The sequence below is a fragment of the Puma concolor genome, chromosome C2 (genome assembly GCF_028749965.1).
Source record: "Puma concolor isolate L17-30 chromosome C2, mPumCon1.1.hap2, whole genome shotgun sequence".
Taxonomy (NCBI): domain Eukaryota; kingdom Metazoa; phylum Chordata; class Mammalia; order Carnivora; family Felidae; genus Puma; species Puma concolor.
Genome location: NC_141675.1, coordinates 22,468,851 through 22,482,682, shown reverse-complemented (window position 1 = coordinate 22,482,682; position 13,832 = coordinate 22,468,851). Strand labels below are relative to the sequence as shown.

Here is a 13,832-nt window from a genome sequence, read left to right as displayed (position 1 = left end):
TAGATACCAACCACATAGCATTTCAAAGTGTTGGGGTAAGGGGACATTGGTGATGATGATATTAAATCCCATCTAATGTGAATGTTGGCCCCCAGGTAGATTCATCTTATAGGAAGTGTTTGACACTTACCCAAAATAAGTCCAAAGATGGTCAGTGTGAGATTATGAATCAGATAATATGTGACAAATGTTGTTTCTTAGCATGTGTCCTCTTCTGAGTCCATTTGTCTCTGCTGAGATTTCACATTGTGTGGCATCAGAAAGACATTTCACAGACCAGGCCTGATCTCAGACCTTTCACATCAAGTCATGTGATAGTCATCCTATATTTATTTCCAAAAAACAATTTGTCCTTAATAGTGCTTACTCATTTTTCTGATGAGTTCCTGCTTTTTGTCTGTAGTAGAGGAAAAAGGCTTCCAGTTTTTTGTATGAAACTGTGTTCTGAGTATTAAAGTTTGGATGTCTTTCCATTTCACTCAGACCTTTAGACTGTAACACATCACAGATGCTAGGCTCACTTAAGAACCAAAGAGGAGCCTGGGAAGAAGCCTGTTGACAACTTAATCATCCCATCAACAGATTTACAGCCCAGCACAGGACAAACGTTCATCCTTTATCTTCAAGACTTCCAAATCCCTATTCAATGATTTCTTATTCAGATGATACAAATGGCTTTCTTATATTCAGTGTAAAGTTTTAAGCTTTGAGTACTTTCTTAAGGGTTCTAAGAACTGCTGGAATCCCCTCTTAATAAAATTGCTATGTGAAAAGTCAGGTACTGTCATCTTTCTTTAGTCTCTTCCCCATTGAATCATTGTTTATTTTTTTTTACAACCTGTGTGCAGAGACTGGACTAGTTTTTATAAAAATTTCAATATGAATGTGGAAGTTTCAATAAGACACATATGGCCATTCACCCTTTAGATGCCATCTCAATGTCACTTGTCACTTTTTAGGTTTATACTACTCTTAGAGCTCCCTGAGATTTTCTTTCATAGGATTTCAATAAAACAAAACTATGTGCTATTCACTTGGTTAATGCCTCTTTCATAATCAAACCATCAACTCTTTGGGAGCAGGCACCTTTTTTACATGGCTCATCATTATATCCGCAGACAACATAGAAGTTAATAAATGTATGCTTAAATAAGAGAATAAATGAAGGAAAGAATGCATCAATGAATAGAGTCAGGATCAATTTTTTTGTATATGTTTTGTACAGTTTCTGTGTCCATAAGAAATCTTACTGACACCAACCCAAATTCTAAAGTGTGTTCCCAATATTTGTCATGTTTTCCACTTCATAGGATAGTGGATCTAACTTGAAGTTCTTTGAGGCCACCTGAAATTCATAGCAGTAGCTCTCTGCTACCTACATGCACATCCAATCTCTAGCCTCCTCAGTCTTTCTGGGTTCTGACTCAGCGAGGTGGACTAGAAGACAATTATCAACAGTCAAGACTTCTAGGTTTCTTATCTAAAGAACGTGAAATGATGTGCATTAGATCAGAGTTATCCCAAAACCTGAAAGAGGTTTTGGACCTAAAATTAAACCATACTTGAATACAGAGGAAAGACGTGAAGGAGGGAAGGCATGAGAAAGACAACGTAAGAAAGCATTCATTTTTGTAAACACAATCTTTGGAAATAAAGGGAAAAAAATAATTCTTATGTAACTAGTTATATTGTTACATAATTACCAAAGAATTACAGCACATCTCTCAAAGCCTAGGTTTTTTAAATTGATAAATATATTAAGACAGTGGTATTATCTCTTACAGTTCAATATGTTGCTACTGGGAGGAGAGTAAAATACCTGGTGTTTATATTTAATATAAGTTTCTATGTTTTATCTATCAGGGGAAAATTGAATAAGGACACTGTGGTTTAGAATACCTCAGATTTTCTCAGCTGTATCTCAGTATGCAGATATAATTAGTGGTGGGAATGGAAATTCCCTGCACTGGGAATTCTGGCTTTATTGCTATTAAATCCTCTGCACAGAGGTTGGGCCAGAAGGTCTTGGAACCACATGTTCCATTTCCCCCTCCTATCCTGTCCCCATTTCTGCTACTGAGTAGATTTTCCCCAAGAACAAAACCGTAAGATGTAAATGGTACCTGTTGCCATAGCAGCTAAAATGTTCAGTTCTACCTTCCTCCTCTCAAAGAGAGCTTCATGCATTCAGTGCCTTTCCTGGTATTAAAACATAAGTTAGAAGCTGGGCTAGGATTAGCTCAAATATTCTCTCAACCACTGAGATGTAGCATCTGTGTGAATTCATTGACTGTTGATATTCCAAATCATCATCAAATCACTTGTGGTATGAAAAAGAATCAACCAGAGGATTGACTGACGGTTCCATATTAATACCATCTGTCCAGAGGCTCTTCTAAGAGTTCTATGGCAAGAGAGAACAAGGAACACTAATTCAGCCTGAACTTTCTGTGGCTTAGAAAGTTGGTTATATCTCAAGTTAGATTTACATGTTTGATTCCCTGCAGTTTAATTTAGCAAGCAATACCCCATTAAGGTTGGCCCTCCCTCTGATTGAGTCAGATAATTACTTGCTTATACATCCAAGCTCTTACATCCCTTCCAATTTATTTTGTTCTCTCAATGGAACTACTGTCTGCTTGGTTAGTTGAAAGGATTAAATCCTAACTGAAACAGAAGTAGAATTTTTTTCTTCAATATGACTGCTCTCAGTGTCTCCATAATAGAAACAGGAAAGGCAGGCAGTCCCACAAGCACTGCCACCACATTTATTACTAATTTTATTCATATCTGCCCATTTCAAAGCATGGCTGTCTGAAGCTGTGGAAAATAAAATAGGCAGATAAAATGTAAGGAAGGAAAACAAAAACAAACAAGCATATATCTACATAAAGGTTTGTATGCAAGTGTCTACAGCAGGTTTATTCATGATAGTTTCAAACTGGAAACAATTCAAATGTTCATTAACAGGAGACGAACACAGTGCTACTCAGCAATAAAAAGGAATGGTATACTAATACATTCAGCAACATGGATGAGTCTCAACAGCATTATGCTGAATGCAAGAAGCATACTGTGTGACTATATTTATGTGAAACTCTGGAAAAAGCAAATTGAATCTGTAATGACAAAAAGTAGATCACAATAGGAAGAGCAGAAGAGACCATTGCGGGGTGATAGAAAGTGTTCTGTATATTGACTGTAGGTGTGATTATAGGAATGTATGAATTTATCAGAACCCATTAGAACATTTAAAATGTAGCATTTTATTGACTGTAAATTATATTCAATAAATATGACATATATACATTCTTCATCTCTTACTACCAAACCCTTGTCAGCACTGACAGAGCCTTTTATCTTGCCCTTCACTTTCAAATACAGAAATAGACTCAGGATTTTAAAAATGTTATATTTCTTTGAATTAAATGTTTATTTCTCAGAAAGAGACAGAGAGACAGAGCATGAGATGGGTAGGGGAAGAGAGAGAGGGAGACACAGAATCTGAAGCAGGCTCCAGGCTCTGAGCTGTCAGCACAGAGCCCAAAGCAGGGCTTGAACCCATAAACGGTGAGATCATGACTTGAGCTGAAGTCGGATGCTTAACCAATTGAGCCACCCAGGTGCCCCTATAATACTGTTTAAAAAATCCCAAACATTTACAACTTTTAAAATTCCATCAAATCATAAAAGTACTTAATGAGGGAGTATTATAAACAAGACTTCAAGTAGATCTGAGCTCAAGCTACTTATAATCAAAGAAAGGAAACACATGCTAGAATAGAGGGCAAAAGAGACAAAGATATATAACATGAGAGGCTAGGTGGTAAGAAAACAGAAGAGGAAAAGAACATATCTAACCAAAGAATCAGAGAATGTTTCTGGAAAAAGCTACTTCAAATCTGGCCTTGAAAATTGTCAAGACTTAAGGGAAACAAAAGCAAATACAAACTATTAGGACTACATCAAAATAAAAAGCTTCTGCAGCAAAGAAAACCATCAATAAGACAAAAAGGCAACCTACTGAATGGAAGAAGTTATTTGCAAATGATATATCTGATAAGGGGTTAGTATCCAAAATATAAAGAATTTATATAACTCAACACCGAAAAACAAACAATATGATTTAAAAATGGGCAGAGAACTAAATAGACATTTCTGCAAAGAAGACATACAGAGAGCCAAAAGACACATGAAAAGATGCTTAACTTCTCTCATCATCAGGGAAATGCAAACCAAAACAACAATGAGATATCACCTCACACCTGTCAGGTGTCACACCTTTTTAAAATAAAAAAGACAGGAAATAACAAGTGTTGGTGAGAATGTGAAGAAAAAGGAACTCTTGTACACTGTTGGCTAGAAGGCAAATTGGTACAGCCGGTGTGGAGGACAATTTGGAGTTTCCTCAAAAAATTAGAAATAGAAATACCGTATGATCCAATAATTCCACTACTGGGTATTTACCCAAAGAAAACAAAAACACTAAATGGAAAAGATACATACATGTACCCCTATATTTATAGCAGCATTATTTACACTAGCCAAAACAGGGAAGCAACTTAGTTGTCCACTGATAGATAAATGGATAAGGATGATGTGATGTGTGTATCTGTTATCTATCTATCTATCTATCATCTATCTCTCTACCTCTCTATCAATCGATTGATCTATCGATCTATCATCTATCTGTATAATGGAATATTACACAGCAACAAAAATGGATGAGATCTTCCCCTTTGCAACAATATAGATGGACCTAGAAGGCATTAAGTCAAGTAAAATAAAACAAATACCATATGATTTCACTCACATGTGGAACCTAAACACCAAAACAAATGAATAAGCAGACAAAAAGCAGAATCAGATCTACAAATACAGGGAACAAACTGAGGGATGCCAGAGGGAAAGGAGGTGGAAAGATGTGCAAAATGGGTGAAAAGGAGTGGGAGATATAGGGTTCCAGTTATGGAATAAATAAGTCACGGGAATAAAAGGCACAACATAAGGAATATAGTCGATAATATTATAATAGTGTTGAATGGTGACAGATGGTAACTATACTTGTGGTAAGTATAGCAAAATGTATAGGGAAATTGTATCACTATGTTGTACACCTAAAACTAATGTGTGTCAACTATACTCAAATAAAATAATTTTAAAAAACAACAACAACAAAAGAAAATTAAGATTTCAGCAAACGTTAACAAGAAACCTGAATGTATTTGAGGGCCATTTGAACAAGTTCATTCATTATTAAGCTTCCTTGGGACTCTTGATATCATGGATACAGCTGGCTCATTGTTCACATAATGTCCTGTGAAATCATAGTGCCACTGTCACTCAATATTAAAAACATATAATATCGATGCCATTCTTATATCCTTAATATAATTCTTATACAGGTATTCCTAAGTGTTTCCTCTACAGGAAAAATCTTGATACTCTGACGAATGCTAAACATATAGCTTCGCTTGCACTATCCTTTTAAATCTGTGTCTAAGAGCAGAGATCTAGGTTTTGCAGTTGATATCAGTCTCAATATCTCAGATTCATTTTGTCTAAAAGGCATAATCCACATATAATGTTGTAAGAAAAAAAAATGGAGAAACACAACAATGCCTGAAATGTGCTACACAAAAGATGTTTAGGGACAACAGCAGTATTAAAAAAAAATGAGGTTCCAGGATTTATAGCTTTAGTGAACTACAAAATCCTGCTCAATTCCACCAAGTCCCCACACCTTCCTTCCATATACACACATATTATCAATAATGAATAAAAATGAGACCTACCAGGTATGAAAGCACATTATAGTAATTAAAGCAGCTTGGTGCTTGAGATGGAATACAGAACTCAAGAATAAAGAATAGAGAAACCAAAATCATTCATAAATATGGTAGGAGTTTCGTATATGACAAAGTTAATATTTCATACCAATGGGCAATAGATGATACTAAAACAACAAGCATGAAAAACATAAGCTGGATTCCAACTCACTCCTTACACTAAGACATAAATCCCAGAAGATCAACAATTTAAGGCTTAAAAAATAAAATAATAAAAGTACCAGAAGAACAAACACACATACACACACTCATAAAAAGCTTTGTGCACAGAATTCCTTTCCAATCCATGTATGAAGCCTGGAGTATACAATGCAAACCTAGTACCATAAAGATAAAAAGAGTGAAAAGATAAAAAGGTTGGTAAACCTGACACCATAAAAATGAAAACTTTTGTACCAGAAAAAAATGCTATCAACCAAGTGAACAGTCTGGAGAAAATATATGCAACCAAGGACAAAGTGCTAATTTCTTTGTATATGAAAACACTTTAAATATTAATTAAAATAAGAGATGTTATCTGAAATTAAGAGTCAGACGCTTAACCTAGCGAGCCACCCAGGTGCCCCATCTTTCAAATTTTAAGTGCATATACAATTTGATGGAGGTTTCCATCTCTAGAAAGCTATTCTACAAACATTCTCAACCAAGTGCCCGTAGATATTTTTATATAAGAATATGTTTTCTAGGTGGCATTGTGATATCCCATTGGCATATAAAATCATTTCATCAAGTTTGTTCATTCAGATCAGAGATTTAATTGCTTGTAATGGCTGGGTATCACCATCACTCTATGCAAAGAGGTATAGATTTGTCAAAAAGGTTTTTATTACTATTATATGTTAAAAGGATTTTTATTGCAGGAATGCCACCAAAAATGTTTTAGGGAGAGGGAGAAGAAAACTATAGTTACAAAGTCATCTTCCATCATTTTATTTCAAAGAGAAGGGCAATAGATTTTGAAAAAATATACAAAACTTGGAAAATAGATATCTTCTAGGACTTCTGCTCTGCTGAAACCCATTAAAGTCAATCATCTTCATTTCCTAAGGTTTCCAGTTAATCACCTTAGAAGTATCTCTCACTCCACTAGCAAATACGTGAGAAAAAGTTGTGTGGCAGAAGTTGTTTAGGTGAGGGTTCTTTTTCAAATGACTTTTAGCCAGTCATAATGGAGCACTCATCTTCCAAGTTATCAACAACAAAGGAGATCATGAGAGTAGTCTAACTTGAGATGAAAGCAAAGAATACAGAAAACATTTCATACTCACTAAAAAGAATGTCACTCCCAATTGTCCAAGAAATAGCTTTTATAAACTTTCAGAATTAAAAATATATGATACAACTTCTTACTCAACACATCTCCAGAGGCAAGGGAAACAAAAGCAAAAATGAACTATTGGGACTCATCAAAATAAAAAGCTTCTGCACAGTGAAGGAAACAATCAGAAAAACTAAAAGGCAACCGACAGAATGGGAGAAGATACTTGCAAACGACATATCAGATAAAGGGTTAGTATCCAATTTCTATAAAGAAGTTACCAAACTCAACACCCAAAAAACAAATAACCCGTGAAGAAATGGGCAAAAGACATGAATAGACATTTCTCCAAAGAAGACATCCGTATGGCCAACTGGTACATGAAAAAATGCTCAATATCACTCATCATCAGGTAAATACAAATCAAAACCGCAATGAGATACCACCTCACACCTATCAGAATGGCTAACATTAACAACTCAGGCAACAATACATGTTGGCGAGGATACGGAGAAAGAGGATCTCTTTTGCATTGCTGGTGGCAATGCAAACTCCTGAAGCCACTCTGGAAAACAGTATGGAGGCTCCTCAAAAAATTAAAAGTAGAACTACCCTACGACCTAGCAATTGCACTACTAGGTATTTATCCATGGGATACAGATATGCTGTTTCAAAGGGGCACATGCTCCCCAAAGTTTATAGCAGCACTATCAACCATAGCCAAAGTATGGAAAGAGCCCAAATGTTCATCGATGGATGAAAGGATAAAGAAGATGTGATATATACATATACATATGCATATATATGTATGTATATATGTATAAATATACATATACATATATATACACACACACACACACACACACACACATAATGGAGTATTACTCAGCAATCAAAAAGAATGAAATCTTATTTGGATGGAACTAGAGGGTATTATGCTAAGCGAAATTAGTCTGTCCGAGAAAGACAAATATCATATGACTTCACTCATATGAAGACTTTAAGATACAGAACAGATGAGCATAAGGTAAGGGAAGCAAAAATAATATAAAAAGAGGGAGGGGGACAAAACATAAGAGACTCTTAAATGTGGAGAACAAACAGAGGGTTACTGGAAGGGTTGTGGGAGGGGGGATGGGCTCAATGGGTAAGGGGCATTAAGGAATTTACCCCTGAAATCATTGTTGCATGATATGCTAACTAACTTGGATGTAAATTTAAAAAAAATAAATAAAAATACCAATACACACACACACACACACACACACACACACACACACACACATATATATGATATATGATATATTTCAAACAAGAAACTTCTTCAGACCCATAGAGATTGCTCAAGTTTTTCTAAGGGTACAGAGTCATGTATGGAAAGCCACATGAGAAAAGGAAGATCTTTGATTAGCTTCCACTTATGATCTAAACCTTTGGTAACTCAGGGAATAAAGCTTTTGTTCTACTAACTCTCTAGCTGGAAATCTTGTTAGAATATCCACCAAAGTCTTTAAAATTCAGCAGCAAATTAATGAACCCCTTGGCAGTTAATGGGAAAAGTTAATTTAAGACAACAGAAGAGTCAGGAAGATGATGTTACAATACAACCATCTATCCTCGAGGTGGAGGGTCCACCTTAAGATTTAATCTCAGGTGACTGCACAGACAATTCCAGCCATAAACTAAGAGGCATCAGATTCCAGGATTTGATGCCAATATCTCCGTGATCATTACCCTGGTTCCTATAATAATACAGCCAACCCTTGTCCTTATTTTTAGAGAAATTAATTTACCCAAACATACACAGCTATAAAGATGCAAAAAGCCAAATATAAACCACAATTTTATGTGCCACTATGACCACCTTCTTTTGATATTCTGTTTTATCATACCATTTGCTCTGTAGAAACTTTATACATGTTAATATAGACTTCATATGAAGCTATAACCCACTCTCAACTGGATACAAAATAATTGATAAATTTATTGTCCACTTACAAATTTATTTTCAATAATAAACTGTCATAATAGTCATATTTTTGAAATGTAATTGAAACGGAAAATACCTATTGTCAATCCAGTCACTTCCATTTTAAATCAAGGTTACCAACTTTTTTTTGAGAGAGAGAGCGAGCACAGGGGAGAGGGATAGAGAGAGAAAGAGAGAGAGAGAGAGACAGAGAGAGAGAATCTCAAGTAGACTCCACACTCAGTGCAGAGCCCAATGCAGGGCTTGATCTCATGGCCCTGGGATCATGACCTGAGCCAAAATCAAGAGTAGGTCGCTCAACTGACTGAGCCATCCAGGCACCCTGAGGTGTACCAACTTAAATATACATACCAACTCTACCCCACAGTTATCAGCAGAGGGTGTTATCATTTTTTTTAATAATTTGCTCATTTATTTTTTTTTTCAACGTTTATTTATTTTTGGGACAGAGAGAGACAGAGCATGAACGGGGGAGGGGCAGAGAGAGAGGGAGACACAGAATCGGAAACAGGCTCCAGGCTCTGAGCCATCAGCCCAGAGCCTGACGCGGGGCTCGAACTCACGGACCGCGAGATCGTGACCTGGCTGAAGTCGGATGCTTAACCGACTGCGCCACCCAGGCGCCCCAATAATTTGCTCATTTAATGTTGCTCTATTTTACATTTTTATCATTGATAGTATGAATAATTTCTCACATTATCGTTTTCCAATTGTATTTCCTCTTTTGAATTGTCAGCCCATGTCACGTGCTTGCTTATTTTTGGTGTAAGTCTTGATATTTTGTTCATAACTTTGTGTGCGTCCTTAATATTTTATAGATAAATCGTGTCATGTCTGATATAAATATTTTATGGTACACTTTCTTTATAATTTTTTCATAAGGATATTACAAAATTATTTTCATTTTTCTTGTTACTTAGATATTGAAAACATTATCATTCCTCCATAAGTAAGTAAACTATTCTATTTTCTGCCACTTCTTCTCTAATTTGATGTTTTATATTTAACCCTCTAATTTGGTGTTTCTAGACATTTCATTCTTCTTCAGGACATAAGCAGAAACAGATAAATTACAATCCCCACTCTCAGTATAGCTGTAAAGCTACTGCTTTTTCTTGCACCCAGCAAAGAATGCAGCATGATTCTGCAAAGAATACTTCGCTCCACACCTCACCACCCACTCCTTGAGCCCCACCCCCATAACAATCACTGCCCTTATTCAAATGGAGGCTGTTGTAGGGATTAGTATAAAGTGATGTTTTTTTTATATTTCAAAGTGCTAACCAATGACTTCAGTGTGACATAGTTAATAATTTTTTCTTGCACTATCCACTTAAAACATTTTTTAATTCTAAAGACTATTATTTTAGAGTAGTTTTAGATTCACAGCAAATTTGAGAGGAAGGTGCAGAGATCCCCAAAATACCCCCTGCCCCCACCCGTTTACAGCCTCCCTCATTATCAACAGTCTCCCACTACAGTGGTACATTTATTACAATTGATAAACCTGCAATACACATCATAATCATAGCTTACATCCTTATCCATTTTTTAGTAAATATACTCACCTCTGTGGTGTATTTATACTCCATTATTTCATATTTTTATTTTTCTACCAATATCAAAATGCCTTAAATGTTACTGATTTATTATGGGTTTTAATATCGAGTAGGTATTTATCCCCCTGGTGTTGTCCTTTAATACACTTTTCTTGATTTTTTTTACCTGTTCATTTCTTCAAGTGATTTAGAAGTTTTTACTGAATTATTAAAATTCCTTTTGAGATTTTGATGGAAATACCATAAAATATACTTCTTTAAAAAACTTGAAGACTTATAATTAATATGGTGCATTGACTTACTGTAGAAAATTGACTGTAGTGCTGCAAATACTTAGAAAAGCTGGACAAAATATAATAGGAATTCTAAAATATTTAGATGTTTACCCAGCTCCAAACCAGAAAAACGAGCACAGAGAAGACAACAAAACTTGTAAAAATAAATCTAATTGAAGATATTTTAGTGTTTCCACTAATTTTAGTGTGAGGGGTTCCCCCCCCCCCGATTTAACTCTTGCACTGTGATATTTTATCAGATTAGGGACCAAAGATCACATTTGCTCTACAGAAACTTTCAGAAGCCTCGGGTTTCCAAAATGAGCTATGTAACATATCATTTACTTTGTTCGTTGTAATATTTACTTCTCCACGTTTTTAATTTTTTCTATTAGATCTATAGTAGATAAGGTAGGTTAAAATCTTCTAACTTTCCTTTTCTGTATATTTCACACAATTGTTGCTGCTATTTCGTGCATATATTAGTGCACAAATAGTATCTGAAACATTTATACCTTGAATCATATTGTCATTGATTATGTTTCACCTATATTTTTTCATTTTACCCTGTCGCTTTTACTCCCTTATTATACCTTTGGCCTATTGGTTTCAGTGCATATTCCAAGAGCAAAAAATCACTGGGCCTCTTCAATCAAAAAAAAATCCAAGACTCTGTGTTATATGCACAAATAAAAAATGCTTATATTATTTGTTACATGTTTTATGCTCTTCTAGAGAAGTGCAATTTTCTTTTTTTCCTATTCCTATTAAACCTTTTTATGTATGATCATGTTCTTTTTCCTTTTATAATTTTAGTGTAGTTAAAAAAAGCAAATTTCTTCTTTCTATCTTCACTTCTAAATTATGCCACTTTTGTTTTATAACCTAACTCATGGAATTATTCACCTATCTCTAAATGGAGTAACTGATTTCAATACTCTATATATGTATTTCCCACAAACTTCTAAATTCAATCATTTTCTTTTTCTTTTTAGCTAACTTTTGAAAATCTGAAAATCATCCTTTAATGCTAATAGATAAGATTAAAGATAACTTTTCAGAAGGCAAATTTCCGGAAATGTGCTGGACTATACTTCACATAGTAAAAGCACCTCAGCTGGGCACGGCATTCCTGCATCACATTCTTTCTTTGAGAATATTTCATATACTACTCTATCACCTTTGAATTTGTGATGGGAAAATAAAGAAGTAGGAGCTCTCCAAATTTTGATTCCTTTGATAATGGTCTTTAGCTTTAAGATGAGAAGGAAAAAAATTATGCCATGAAAGATAGGAAATAGCCAGAGTATGCCTTGGAAAGTGCTTTTGCTTTTTAAAATTTACCTAGGATAGAGTGAGACGCTGCTGTCTCCTACCTAAGTTATTTTTTACCATTTTTATTTCTTTTTCATGTATGCCATTGATTATCCACATGTTCTTTCATTCTGGCTTTTCATTCTGAACTAACTTACTTTTTTCCCTCATACTCATCGTTTAGTTACTCTTATGTTCCACTACGTTATATATACTCCGCTAGTCTGACATTCTGCCGCATGGCACTTCTGTCGATTTTTTTCAGAGATGATGTAAATTGGTTAGCACAGCCCCACCTTTTCCTTCCACTACTCTCACATTCTCTTTTATCACTGAAAAACAGATCACTACTATTTTCTAAAATCCTATACAAAATCCATTTGAAGTATTGTTATCTGAGTATTAAGAAAATACCCTTGGTGGGGCGGGCGGGGGTGGGGGGTGCCTGGGTGACTCAGTTGGTTAAGCGACTGACTTAGGCTCAGGTCATGATCTCACAATTTGTGAGTTTGAGCCCCGCATTGGGCTCTTTGCTGACAGCTCGGAGCCTGGAGCCTGCTTTGGATTCTGTGTTGCGTTCACTCTCTACCCCTCCCCTGCTTGCACTCTGTCTCTCTGTCTCTGAAAAATAACTAAACATTAAAAAAAAGAAAAAAAAAATCTTAGGAAATTTGGGGGAAAATCAATTCTGTCTTCAGTCATAAGTAAGTTCTACACTACAAATGAAAAAGGAAAATGGGAAAATAAAAAATGTTATCTTCCTTCTCTTTTATACATGTTTCATACATCATTACAGGGGTTATATTATTAATTTAATTCAACTCAATTTAATTCCATGGGAGTATCACTGAAGGATAAGCATTCTCAGTGTTGGAAGTCACCTCTAAGTCCTAATTACTTCTGGATTTTATCTATAGACTAGACATTGGAATCATCTATCCCATCTCATCACACCACACTGGTTCCATACACTCAAGTTTGGGGCTGAAGGTTTTTTTTAAGTTTATTTATTTATTTGGAGAGAGAGAAAGACAGAGAGAGAGCAGGAGGGGCAGAGAGAGAGGGAGAGAGAGAGATAATCCCAAGCAGGCTCCGCACTGTCAGCACAAAGCCCAATGTGGGGCTCGAATGTGAGATCATGACCTGTACCAAAACCAAGAGTCTGGTGTTTAACCAGCTGAGCCACCCAGGCACCTCTGGGGCTAGAGTTTTGAAAGGCCTCTCCTCTACTCTTTCTTGAAGCAGAGAGCACAGTGAAGCCACTGGGGTCTTTGGCCTTCCAATCTTTGGCTTTCCTGTGCTTGCTGTTGCATTATTTCATCTTTGCCTTCATGTTCATTTGGTGTTATCTCTGTGTATGTATCTACCCCTGTGTCCAAATGTACCCTCCCTTTTTTAAATGTTTATTTGATTTTGAAGGAGAGGGCACATGTGCAAGCAGGGAAGGGGCAGAGACACAGGAAGACAGAGGATCCCAAATGGTCTGCACTGATAGCAGAGAGCCCAATGCAGGGCTCGAACTCACAAGCCATGAGATCATGACCTGACCTAAAGTCTGCACCCAGGTGCCCCAAATTTTCCCTTTTT

At 35.9% G+C, this 13,832-nt stretch overlaps 1 long non-coding RNA gene across 1 annotated transcript in view; it reads right to left on the bottom strand.

Moving 5' to 3' along the window:
* The window catches only part of LOC147577135 (uncharacterized), a 136,696-nt gene that overhangs the window by 52,412 nt on the left and 70,452 nt on the right, over positions 1–13,832 (bottom strand). The window lies entirely within an intron of this gene.